This window comes from Gorilla gorilla, chromosome 2 (genome assembly GCF_029281585.2).
Source record: "Gorilla gorilla gorilla isolate KB3781 chromosome 2, NHGRI_mGorGor1-v2.1_pri, whole genome shotgun sequence".
Taxonomy (NCBI): domain Eukaryota; kingdom Metazoa; phylum Chordata; class Mammalia; order Primates; family Hominidae; genus Gorilla; species Gorilla gorilla.
The window spans coordinates 109,916,305-109,929,864 of record NC_086017.1 but is presented as its reverse complement, the minus strand read 5'-3'; the positions used below and the strand labels follow the sequence as shown (position 1 = coordinate 109,929,864).

The 13,560-nt window shown below is 37.0% G+C and overlaps 1 long non-coding RNA gene across 1 annotated transcript in view; it reads right to left on the bottom strand.

Moving 5' to 3' along the window:
• Nucleotides 1-13,560, bottom strand: part of LOC129532408 (uncharacterized) — a 260,609-nt gene that overhangs the window by 134,013 nt on the left and 113,036 nt on the right. Inside the window, exon 3 of the long non-coding RNA XR_010132672.1 lies at nt 4,389-4,465. This is a non-coding gene — a long non-coding RNA (uncharacterized lncRNA). The remainder of the gene's footprint in view (nt 1-4,388; nt 4,466-13,560) is intronic.

Genomic DNA, 13,560 nt, shown 5'->3' with positions numbered 1-13,560 from the left:
ATTTACAAAAGAAAGAGGTTTAATTACAGTTCCACATGGCTAGGGAGGCCTCACAATTGTGGCAGAAGGCAAGGAGGAGCAAGTCACGTCTTGCGTGGATGGCTGCAAGCAAAGAGCTTGTGCAGAAAAACTCCCCCTTATAATTCCATCAGATCTCATGAGAGTTACTCACTATCACAAGAACAGCATGGGAAAGATGTGCCCCCATGATTCAGTTACCTCCCATTGGGTCCTTCCCACAACACGTGGGAATTCAAGATGAGATAAGGTGGGGACACAGCCAAACCAAATCATTCCACCCCTGGCCACTCCCAAATCTCATATCCTCACATTTCAAAACCAAACATGCCTTCCCAACAGTCCCCCAAAGTCTTAACTCATTTCAACATTAACTCGAAAGTCCACAGTCCAAAGTCTCACCAGAGACAAGGCAAGTCTTTTCTGCCTATAAGCCTGTAATATCAAAAGCAACTTAGCTACTTCCTAGATACAATAGGGGTATAGGCATTGGATAAAACAGCCATTCAAAACTGGAGCCATTGGCCAAAACAAAGAGGCAACAGGCCCCATGCAAGTCTGAAATCCGCGGGGGGCAGGCAAATCTTAAAGTTCCAAAATGATCTCCTTTGACTTCATGTCTCAAATCCAGGTCATGCTGATGCAAGAGGTGGGTTCCCACGGTCTTGGGCAGCTCAGCCCCTGTGGCTTTGCAAGATATAAACCCTTTTCTGGCTGCTTTCACAGACTGTGTTGAGTGTATATGGCTTTTCCAGGTGCACAGTACAAGCTGTCAGTGGACCTACCATTTTGTGGTCTGGAGGATGGTGGCCCTCTTTTCACAGCTCCACTAGGTGGTGCTCCAGTAGGGACTCTGTGTAGGGGCTCTGACCCCACATTTCCCTTCTGCACTACCAGAGGTTCTCCATGAGGCCCCAACCCTGCAGCAAACTTTTGCCTGGGCATCCAGGTGTTTCCATACGTCTTCTGACATCTAGGTGGAGGTACGCAAACCTCAATTCTTGACTTCTGTGCAGGCTCAACACCACATGGAAGCTGCCAAGGCTTGAGGCTTCCACCCTCTGAAGCAACAGCCTAAGCTGTACCTTGGCTCCTTTTAGTCATGGCTAGAGTGGCTGGGATGCTGGGCACCAAGTCCCTGGACTGAACACAGCACAGGGACCCCTGGACCAGGACCACTAAACCATTTTCTCCTGAGCCTCCAGACTTCTGATGGGAGGGGCTTCTGTGAAGACCTCTGACATGCCCTGGGGACATTTTGCCCATTGTCATGGGGATTAACATTAGGATCCTCATTACTTACGCAAATTTCTGCAGCAGCCAGCTAGAATTTCTCCTCAGAAAATGGGTTTTTATTTTCTATCACATTGTCAGGCTGAAGATTTTCAAACTTTTATGCCCTGCTTTCCTGATAAAACTGAATGCCTTTAACAGCGCCCAAGTCACTTCTTGAATACTTTGCTGCTTAGAAATTTCTTCCACCAGGTACCCTAAATCATCTCTCTCAAGTTCAAAATTCCACAAATCTCTAGGTCAGGGGCAAAATGCTGTCACTCTCTTTGCTAAAACATAACAAAAGTCACCTTTGCTGTGGTCCCCAACAAGTTCCCCATCTCCATCTGAAGCCACCTCAGCCCAGACTTTATTGTCCATATCACTATCAGGTTTTGTCAAAGCCATTCAACAAGTCTCTAGGAAGTTCCAAACTTTCCCACATTTTTTTGTCTTTTTCTGAGCCCTCCAAACTGTTCCAACCTCTGCCTGTTACCCAGTTCCAAAGTCACTTCCATGTTTTCAGGTATCTTTTCAGCAGCACCCCACTCTACTGCTACTAATTTACTGTATTAGTCCATTTTCACACCGCTGATAAAGACATACCCAAGACTCAGCAATTTACTAGAGGAACAGGTTAAATTGGACTTCAGTTCCACACAGCTGGGGAAGACTCACAATCATGGTGGAAGGCAAGGAGGAGCATCACATCTTACTTACATAGATGTCAGCAAGCAAAGAGCTTGTGCAGGAAAACTCCCCCTTATCATAACCATCAAATCTCAAAATACTTACTCACTATCATGAACACAGCATGGGAAAGACCTGACCCCATGATGCAACTACCTCCCACTGGGTCTCTCCCGCAACACATGGGAATTCAAAATGCGATTTGGGTGGGGACATAGCCAAACCATATCATTGCCTAAAATGAGACTGCTTAGTAGGATCAGAGCCACTGAAATAATCTCTCACATTCAAATAGAACTTTGAGGTTCTCAAGCACTTTTTAATTTAATGGCTTATTTAATCCTCAACTAGCTCTGAGAGGTTTAGTAGCAGAGACTAATCAGTGGGTTGGTTCGTGTATTTCTGACAGTTTTCCAAGTAAAATTACATATCACTTGGGAGAAAATTAGGGTTCAAAACCTGAAAAATGTTCTTAATTCAGTTTTGCCAGTTCATTTATAAAAATGTCAACAGCTTCTATGTTCTTATTTGTATTTTGTCTCAGAATCATACAGGATGAATGACCAGCTATCTGTGAATTCTGCTAAAGTAGGAGGAATTCAGGCTTTTAAAGGGAAAACCCCTATAATGGTATCATTTTTGTTCATTGAAGAATAAAACACAATTCTTTCCCTTAGAGATTTTTCATGGTTGGACAGATTCCCATCTGTAGGTAAGAGTTGAGGCATACTCTTTTCTGGAATTGAGGATGAGACCTGTCCTGAGCTTGATGGTCCCCTCCATTCTTGGAAGAGGGGATTTACTTGCTTATTTATGGTTTTATTTCAGCCTTAATACATCTCAGAAATATTTTGATTCTCAAGTGCATTAAAGCCTGAATTCACCTAAAAATTCACCAGTTTGGCTGTAATCGTATCTACAAAGAGCAAAATTTAAATTGGGCCTAGACAGAGACTCTTGCTCTAGGAGTGATTAATGTGACTTCCACTCCTTTCCCACTTCCTCTCCAAGGACTGATGTGGAAAGCAAGGCTACACTAATGCCTAAATAAGCAGAAACTTTCTTCCTTCATTGCACTTTTAAACATTATAGTTTTTATAATGTATTGATTAAAAACATATTTTAATCATATTTAAGTGATATATTTAACTTAATTTCTTCCCAAATAAAATAATCACATTCTCCAATGCCCAGTTAAGCTCTTTTCTTCCTAAAGCTACTAACCAAACAGCCAGTCTTGAGTAAACCAGCAATTCCACACTTTGTATGGAAGTAGGACTAGAAAGTACATTAAGTTCAAACAAGAATAACCAGTGAAATTTAATGAAATTAAGTACAGATTGGGGATTTTAAACATTTGTGCTTCTCAGACTTGGCACATGATGGTATATGTCTTCTCTCTTCCCTAAATCATCTTTTGAGATTTTGCTGGAATCACTCCTTGTTAAATCATTTGACATGTAATTGGTTCAAGGCTCACACTCCTATTAATCGTCCCTTTTGGCCTATATAGCTTTGAATATACCTCATAAGAGATTATAATGAAGGATATATAGGCTGAAGAGCTCTAAGCAGAAACTTCACATTACACATGAAGACCACCATTCATGAAAAGGTTTTCAATTTGATTTTTATCGTCTAGTAAATAAACTGAGTGGGGTTTGTTTTGTTTTGTTTTGTTTTTGAGGAAAAAACTGGGCCTTTATTACACTTATAAACTGTAACACCTGTGCTTCTGTGGAGCTTGATAAATCTGTTCCAGGCCAAGAAAAACCACTAATCCATAGAAAATTACCAAAATCCATTTTCTTCCTCTCAAATTCATACCTGGACCCAATTGTAAATACTGAACTTAGAGGGAATTTATCTGAAAAGGAATCTTTAAAAGCACATCAACTGTATTTCCATTGCATTCTTCCAGTTGAACTTAGGCATTTTGAACAATATAGTTGATTATCATCTTCACATGATAGATGCAGTAGCACTCTCCTCATTGTATTTTCTCTTCTACATTTCATAGTCTGTGACTATTTTTTAAATATTTCTGATATATAGCATTGCCAAGGAAAAAGGGAAAAGGAATACTAATAGTCTCGTGTCCGCAAGTGTCCATACACTGTCTCTTACCTCTTCTTCATTTTTGCATATAAGTAGTCCACTCGACTGCAATTACGATGAGCATTAGATATTCCGAACTCTCTATTAATCAAGAACATATTGGAAATATTTTCAATTACAAAATCTAATATTGGATAAGAGCTAATGAAGAGAGATAATTAAATCTCCTGTTACATTGATGGGGATTAAAATATTTCCAATTTCAAGATCTAATATTAAAAAAACTAACGAAAAAAGATATTTAAAACTCTGAATATGAAACTAGGACGTTACATGAAATCACCACTTACACAAGAACAGGTTCAAACAGATGTTCATTTTCAATTCACAGAGTCCTTGAGTACTCCTTCTTTAAAGAAGACCCAGCCTTTAAAAACAAAAAAGGAATGTAAAAGCAATTTAAATCTCTAATTAAGATTCTCAAAGCATTTCCAAAGAGAATTTTACTCATAATATACAACAAAAATGCCTCTAAAAATCTTCATCCATTTTTCTCCCAGTGTCTTACATTGAACAAATTCAGCTGCCCAATTTTCTCTCTGCCTTCTATAAAATACCCCTAACACTTTTACAAAACACAACAGCCATGCTTTCTCTTTTTTGGCCTTCACTCATATATTCTTTTCTCCCATAAACAGGATGCTATACTATACACAGTAGAGGAAGGGCTGGTGCAAGTTTAACCTCCAAATATTTTGTAAGATGATGTCCAAATTTCTTAACAAATCTACATGAAGAAGATATTCTACTGGCTGCTGAAACAAACTCTAATTCAACCTTTCTATTTGGGTCCCCACAATCCAGTGGAAATTCAAACCAAGCATTTCAACTTACACTATTGGCAATGATTTTTCTAAGGCTTGAATTTCAGGGTTTCAAAACAAGACTTCAGTGCCAGCTTATCCCATGGCAGGAAGAAAAGCAAATGAAACCACAGAGACGTGCCAGTTTTAATTTGATTTCCGGCTCAGCAACCCAACCCTAGTATGAAAATAAAACCCAAAACTCCAAACCCTCCTGTAATAACCAACAAAAAAATGCCATCCCTGCCCCCCCAAAAAAGAAGCATTCAAAGTTAATCCAAATGCAACTAGTGAGTGTAATAAGCTTCTCAGACAGAGGGGTGCAAATGGGTATGCCGTTTTAGGGCTAGACAGCATGGCGGGGACACATAACCTCAGTGGAAGAATGTATATGGGTATAAGGAAGAACACAGGAACTCGAGTTTTGACTTGGACTATAAAACTCTAATCCTGAAGATAGAATTTGTACTTAATTGAATCTAACAGCTTTAGCAGGGCCTTTTGGGTAAAAATGCTTTCACTTCTACCCTGTTCTTCCATAATTGATTTAACATGAACTGGGATGGGCGCTAAAAGTCCTGAATCCTGAACAGAGTCTGGTTAACCAAAACAGAAACAGCAACACAGGATACAACACAACACTGTCCAAAATCTACAGAACATAGGAAAAGTTAAGGAAACACAATAAAGGGTTTATCCTGCCTTCGAGGCAGGATAAAAGTCGTGTGCTAATTTCCAAATGAACGGGTCTTTTAATTTATGTGCAAATAGTTTCTAAACAAAAATTCCAAGAACTAAGCTAACTTTGTATCACAGTGACTTCTTATGTGAAGTGTTTTCAGGAGAAAACAAGAAAATATCACACAAGGAAAAAAGAATGGTTATTTGGATGAGCTCTGATAAATAAATTTGAACTACCTAATTAGTCATAAGAGTTGATGTGGTAAATATTCAGTAGTCGTAGGATTCTACCCTGCTGAGAATGTCCTCATATTCTTGGGACTTCAGATATGCTTTTCAGAATGTTCCTCATTTAATGCCTGTTAACTGCCCTTCCTACTTATTTTTTTTACCCTCTAGAAAATGGCTGTAAGGTCACCTCCATGGTCAAAATCTTCATTTGAAGAGCACAGGTAAGTGATGTAAGGTTGGGGGAATGACTTAAGCAATTGTTAAAGAACTACACAATAAACCCATGGGGATAACACAAATAACTGAAATTTCCTGGGGATTTAACCTGTCACTACTATTATTATGTGCTCATAAAAAAATGGGACAACCAAACTTTTTGAACATTTGACATAAGCAAAATAAATTGAAACTTTTAGGAACTTAAAATTGGTAGAAAAGAATGTTTGTTAATTAATCTCCTTAGTTAATCTGTCATTAATTCCTTTTTGTGTTCACCTAAGGAGTCTCGACCAAACAGCTTTAAGATAATGTATTCTCCTTGATTTAAAAATATGTATATGAATCAGGTGTGGTGACTCACACCTGTAATCCCAGCACTTTGGGAGGCCAAGGAGAGATGATCCCTTGATGCCAGGAGTTCAAGAACAGTCTGGGCACTATAGCAAGATTCTGCCTCTATGATAAATAAATAAATTAAATTAAATTAAAATATTTATATGTATGTAAATCTATCATCTGGATTCAAATGTCAAGACTGTGCCACACTTGTTTTATTCATCCTTTTAATGCTTTTATTTTCTTATTAATGCTAAAGTATTGCAAAGAATTCCAGATAGCATGTAATTTCATCTCAACATATTTCAGTATGCATCCCCAAAAGTTTTTAAAAATTATAATGTCTTAGATTTAAATATTTAATCCATTTTGATTTGATTTTTGTGTATGACAAGTGATAGGAGTCTAGTTTCATTCTTCTGCATATGGATATCCAGTTTTCAACAATCCTATTCTTATAATTTTTAATAATGAAATATTTTAAACAAAAAAATTATGACCCACCAGAGAGATAAAATAGACATAATATTTGACCTTATTTGCTTCAGTTTGGTTTTAGTTTGTTTTTTCAAAGAAATAAATCATTGCAAATGCAGTTAAGTTTCTCCTTTTTTCACTAGTTTCCCAACTACATAATGCCTCTTAGCCAGGATATTACAATGCCTAATAAACCAATTCACACCAAATTTTCACATAAATTCTACAGTTATCTATCTCACTTCAATTAAGACAAAGCCTCTACTAGTTATAAGCTTTGTCACTGAGTCACCTCTAAAAATATTTCCTAGAACTAGACTCTTCCACAGCCTTAGGTTTAAATTATTATAAATTGCCTGAATGTTTTAGCTCAAGCTTTGTCAATATGCTAGAACATTATACTCTTTCTGGTAGGTATAAAAATAGAGATAAAATTGAATTTATAAGAGCATTAATCTACAAGTACTACCACCATGTCTCTTTTAAATTAAAAAGTAGAGAAATTTAATTGATCTTCCCTTGAACTTAATGTGAATTGAGACAAATTAAATGCATCTAATTTATTTAATCAAGAGGTATACACTAAACCTGAAAGACTTATCTGAGATGTGGTAATAAATTTATATAAGCATACTTCAGGTTAATAGAAAGGGATTATTTTTAATCTGTATTTTCTTTACCTAGTGTACCTCCTCATAGTTTTTTATCTATCTGAACTCATTTATTGCATAAGAAATAATGTGTGGGGGGAAGGATAAGAAAAGAAGAAAGTAGGAATATTAAAGGTGTAAGTTACCTAGAAATTTGAGCTTGTCCAACTTAAATATTAATTTTCCTCTATGATTGTGCCAGTATATTTGCATTATTTTTCTAAAGTTGAATAGAAAGCAGCTAAGTGTAGATTTACAATTTCTGAAAATGACAAATAAGGTGGTTGACAAGAAAAAAGGTCTATTGACAGCAAATATCACAGCCAAATCACAGAATCATAAATGATTCAGGGTTCAATTTTTTGTTTCATTGTTTTTCCTTTCCTTTTCACTTTGGCAATATGCCATTTGTCCAATTCATTGTTTTTAATGACAGGGACAATTTATACCTTACTGAATCTACTCTCATTCTGAGTTAAAGACTAGTTCAATTAAATCAGGCATTTATGGAAAGCAGGATATTGGAGTAGGGGTAAAGCAAGCAGAGACATTGGTAGACTAAAAAAAAATATATATATATACGTATATATATACATATATATATATATACACACACATATATATATATATAGATGACAACTATAGATGTTTGTACTCTGAAAACTTAAGACAGTTTTTCAGGTGAGTGAAGGCAGATGATTATATCTGAAGAATGAGGACAATCTACAGGACCAAAACTACATTGATTTAGCTAGTTAGCCCAGAAAGAAGGCTGGCTTTCCCCTCAAGATTCCATGAAGATTCCACTGTATCTACTATTGCCACCTCAACTGTTTCTTCGACTTACTGATAGTTCATTAAATCTGGCCTAACTTTAGTTAATAGAAGGAGGGAGAAGGCAAAGACAGATAGACTTCAATAAGGGAGGTGGTCCTTTCTGTCTCACCTCTCTCTCTGCCTATTCATACATGCTGCTGATTTAGATACTGCATTGCAAAAGGCTAAAGATCTGCAGATTTAGCCCACTAAATATTCTTTTCTTCATTTATTTGTGTTTCCTTATTTTTATTTTGTATTTATATAGAGTTGTACATATATGGGGGGTACATATGATATTTTGGTTCCTGTATACAATGTGTAATGATCAAGTCAGAGTAACTGGGATACACATCACTTCAAACATTTATCTTTTCTTTGTTTTAGGAACATTACTATATTCATATTCCAGTTATTTTGAAATATACAAATTATCATTAACTATAATTTCCCTACTGTATTATCAAATGCCACAGCTTATTCCTTCTAACGATATTTTCATACCCCTTATCCAACTCCTCTTCATCCCCTCTCCTCTGTTTCCTTCCTAGCCTCTGGTAACTACCATTCTACTTTCTACTTCTGAGATCAACTGTTTAAGATTCTACACATGAGTGATATCATGCCTATTTTGTCCTGTGCTTGGCTTATTTCACTTAATATCATGTCCTCTAGGCTCATCTACATTGTTGCAAATGCCAGCATTTCATTCTTTTTATGGCTCAACAGTATTCCATTGCATGTATATATCACATTTTCTAGTCCATTTATTCATTGATGGACATTTAGGTTGTTTTCATATCTTGGCTATTATGACTAGTGCTGTAATAAACACGGTGATGCAGCTATGTCTTCAACATATTGATTTCATTTCCATTGGATATATACCTAGTAATGGGATTGTTGGATCATATGGTGATTCTACTTTTAATTTCTTGAGGAACTTTCATACTGTCATCCATATTTACATTCCCACCGACAGTGTATGAGTTTCCCTTTTTCCATATCCTCATCAGCATTTGGGTTTTTTTTTTGTCTTTTTGATAATAGCCATTCTAACTGCAACAAGGTTATATACCTCATTGAGGATTTTATTTGCATCTCTCTCAGATGAGTGATGTTGAGCATATTTCCATACACTTGGTGTCATTTCTATGTCTTCTTTTGAGAAATGTCTTTTCAGATCTTTTGCCTATTTTTAAATCAAATAATTTGGCTTTTTGCTGTTGAGTTGTTTGAGTTTCTTATACGTTCTGAATATTAACCCCTTGTCAGATGCATAATTTGTGAATATTTTCTCCCATTCTGTAAGTTGTCTCTTTACTCTGTTGTTTCCTTTGCTGAGCAGACACCTTTTACTTTAATATAATCCCACTTGTCTACTTTTAATTTTGTTGCCTGTGCTTTTGAGGTCTAACCTAAAAATTCTTCATCATTTAGACCAATGTCCTGCAATGTTTCACCAATGTTTTCTTTTAGTAATCTCATAGTTTCAGGTCTTACATTTAAGTCTTTAATCCATTTAGAGTTGATTTTTGCATATGGTGAAAGACGGAAATCTAGTTTTATTCTTTTGTATGTGGATGTCCAGTTTCCCCAGCACTATTTACTAAAGTGAGTATCCTTTTCCAACAGATCTTCTTGGCAACTTTGTTGAAAATAAGTTGGCAGTAAGTACATGGACTTGTTTTTCTTGATAATCCAGAAGTTAAGCTTAGGGTACAGTATGCTGCTCTAAATTGTCTAAATATTTCTAAGGCTGGTCCCTCCTCTCCAAAAAAACAAGTTAATTAAGTCGTTTTTATCTTCAACCAGTCATCTTTGTAAAATAATAGGACAAATAGATATCATCAGATTTTACCTGATTCTACAACCACATTCATTTTTAGAATTTTAAAATATACCCAATAAAATGGTAAATATTCCATAATTTTATTCTTGTATAAGGGAAAAGCACCAATGAGGAAATCAGAAAAGCTATTTTGATATTGATTGTCCCACTAACTAGTCCTTCTTCCCCTTTGGATTTTAGACATATCTGTAAAATGGAAGGATTAGATCACATGATCTATAAGTTATCATTATTATTGTTTGATATGCAAGAGTTATGCATCTATACTTCACAATGCAGTCTTCATGTCTCTTTTCATATGTATGATAAAGTCTTTTGCCTAACAAGTATCTATCCACCTCTATTAATCTCCACTTCCTCGCTCCTGCTCCAGGCCAACATAATCTTCAATCTGGTTGACACAGCAGCTCTACACTTCTCCATTTGTGTCTCCTTCCAGTCCATTCCCCAGATAGAAGAAATAATAAATTTAAAACAGAAGTCGTATTATGTTAAACTCCATCTTAAAAGCCCTCAATGGTTTCCTGTTGCATTTAAATACAATGCAAGAGAAGAATCTACAAGGCCCTATAGGATACCCCCAGCACCCTCACATCCTGCTCCAGTCTCACCTCTCTCTGTCATGCTTTCCCCTTGCTCATAGTGCTCCAGCTACACTGTCCTGTTTCAGCTTCAACAACTCGCCAAGATCTTTCCTACCTTGAAAGGTGTTTTTACATATTCCTTCCTCTACCTGACTCACTCTTCCACACAGTATTCCCATGATTAGCCCCTCATCCCTGAAATTTCAGCTAACACATGACCTAAAATGTCACCTCCATAGATAAGCTTTCCTGATGTTTCTACCCCAAACCATTGTTCCTCTCTCTATTGTTTTCTAGCTCAGCATCTTACTTTGTTTGTTGATATTATCAACATTTGTAATTATTTTCCTTATCTATTTATTGGGTTTGAGTTTGACTCCCTCCCCCTTGTTAACTGTTTTTCTGTGTCTGTCCTGTTCAGCATAATATCCCCAGCACATGGCCTGGTGTTTAGTACATATTAGACTTCAATAAATATTTGCTGCATGAATTAATATGTGATGGAGTTGAGACTAAGTCTCTGTTTTCTTTTATGTAACACCTGTGAAGTGTGTGTATCATGTGCACAGATTCTTAATACATAGAGATAATGACCTAAGCTGAGTTAATGGAAGGAGTAGAAGAAGGTTAACCCTAAGGTGGTTAACAAGAATTGCTCTCCCTGCACAGATGCGAGGCAAATCTGCTCCACGTGTAAGAACTTGGTGCTCACCTGAATTCTGTTCTATATCTACCATCACGTGCTCTTGTTTGAAGCAATCACTTCCAAGCCTTCTCTACACAGTCTTCCTTTATCTTCTCCAGGAGGGAGAAAATATAGGGGTAGAGTAGGCAAGCCTCTCTTTTTAGCTAGTGTTTTGCAAATACCTTTTACCTAACACAGAAGGTTAAGTGAAACAGATTTGATGAGAAACAAATGATGACATGAATCCCACCCTCTGCACGTTGTGAAGGTTCCTTAGAAATAAGAGTGCAGCAGCTTCCTCCATATTCCTTCATAAAAACAAATCTGAAGTATTTCTTTTTTTTTTTTTAGTTTTTTTTTTTTATTATACTTTAAGTTTTAGGGTACATGTGCACATTGTGCAGGTTAGTTACATATGTATACATGTGCCATGCTGGTGCACTGCACCCACTAACTCGTCATCTAGCATTAGGTATATCTCCTGATGCTATCCCTCCCCCCTTCCCCCACCCCACAACAGTCCCCAGAGTGTGATATTCCCCTTCCTGTGTCCATGTGATCCCATTGTTCAATTCCCACCTATCAGTGAGAATATGCGGTGTTTGGTTTTTTGTTCTTGTGATAGTTTACTGAGAATGATGATTTCCAATTTCATCCATGTGCCTACAAAGGACATGAATTCATCCTTTTTATGGCTGCATAGTATTCCATGGTGTATATGTGCCACATTTTCTTAATCCAGTCTATCGTTGTTGGACATTTGGGTTGGTTCCAAGTCTTTGCTATTGTGAATAGTGCCGCAATAAACGTACATGTGCATGTGTCTTTATAGCAGCATGATTTATAGTCCTTTGGGTATATACCCAGTAATGGAATGGCTGGGTCAAATGGTATTTCTAGTTCTAGATCCCTGAGGAATCGCCACACTGACTTCCACAATGGCTGAACTAGTTTACAGTCCCACCAACAGTGTAAAAGTGTTCCTATTTCTCCACATCCTCTCCAGCACCTGTTGTTTCCTGACTTTTGAATGATTGCCATTCTAACTGGTGTGAGATGGTATCTCATTGTAGTTTTGATTTGCATTTCTCTGATGGCCAGTGATGATGAGCATTTTTTCATGTGTTTTTTGGCTGCATAAATGTCTTCTTTTGAGAAGTGTCTGTTCATGTCCTTCGCCCACTTTTTGATGGGGTTGTTTGTTTTTTTCTTGTAAATTTGTTTGAGTTCATTGTAGATTCTGGATATTAGCCCTTTGTCAGATGAGTAGGTTGTGAAAATTTTCTCCCATTTTGTAGGTTGCCTGTTCACTCTGATGGTAGTTTCTTTTGCTGTGCAGAAGCTCTTTAGTTTAATTAGATCCCATTTGTCAATTTTGTCTTTTGTTGCCATTGCTTTTGGTGTTTTAGACATGAAGTCCTTGCCCATGCCTATGTCCTGAATGGTAATGCCTACGTTTTCTTCTAGGGTTTTTATGGTTTTAGGTCTAACGTTGAAGTCTTTAATCCATCTTGAATTAATTTTTGTATAAGGTGTAAGGAAGGGATCCAGTTTCAGCTTTCTACATATGGCTAGCCAGTTTTCCCAGCACCATTTATTAAATAGGGAATCCTTTCTCCATTGCTTGTTTTTCTCAGGTTTGTCAAAGATCAGATTGTCGTAGATATGTGGCATTATTTCCGAGGGCTCTGTTCTGTTCCATTGATCTATATCTCTGTTTTGGTACCAGTACCATGCTGTTTTGGTTACTGTAGCCTTGTAGTATCGTTTGAAGTCAGGTAGCATGATGCCTCCAGCTTTGTTCTTTTGGCTTAGGATTGACTTGGTGATGCGGGCTCTTTTTTGGTTCTGTATGAACTTTAAAGTAGTTTTTTCCAATTCAGTGAAGAAAGTCATTGGTAGCTTGATGGGGATGGCATTGAATCTGTAAATTACCTTCGGCAGTATGGCCATTTTCACGATATTGATTCTTCCTACCCATGAGCATGGAATGTTCTTCCATTTGTTTGTATCCTCTTTTATTTCATTGAGCAGTGGTTTGTAGTTCTCCTTGAAGAGGTCCTTCACATCCCTCGTAAGTTGGATTCCTAGGTATTTTATTCTCTTTGAAGCAATTGTGAATGGGAGT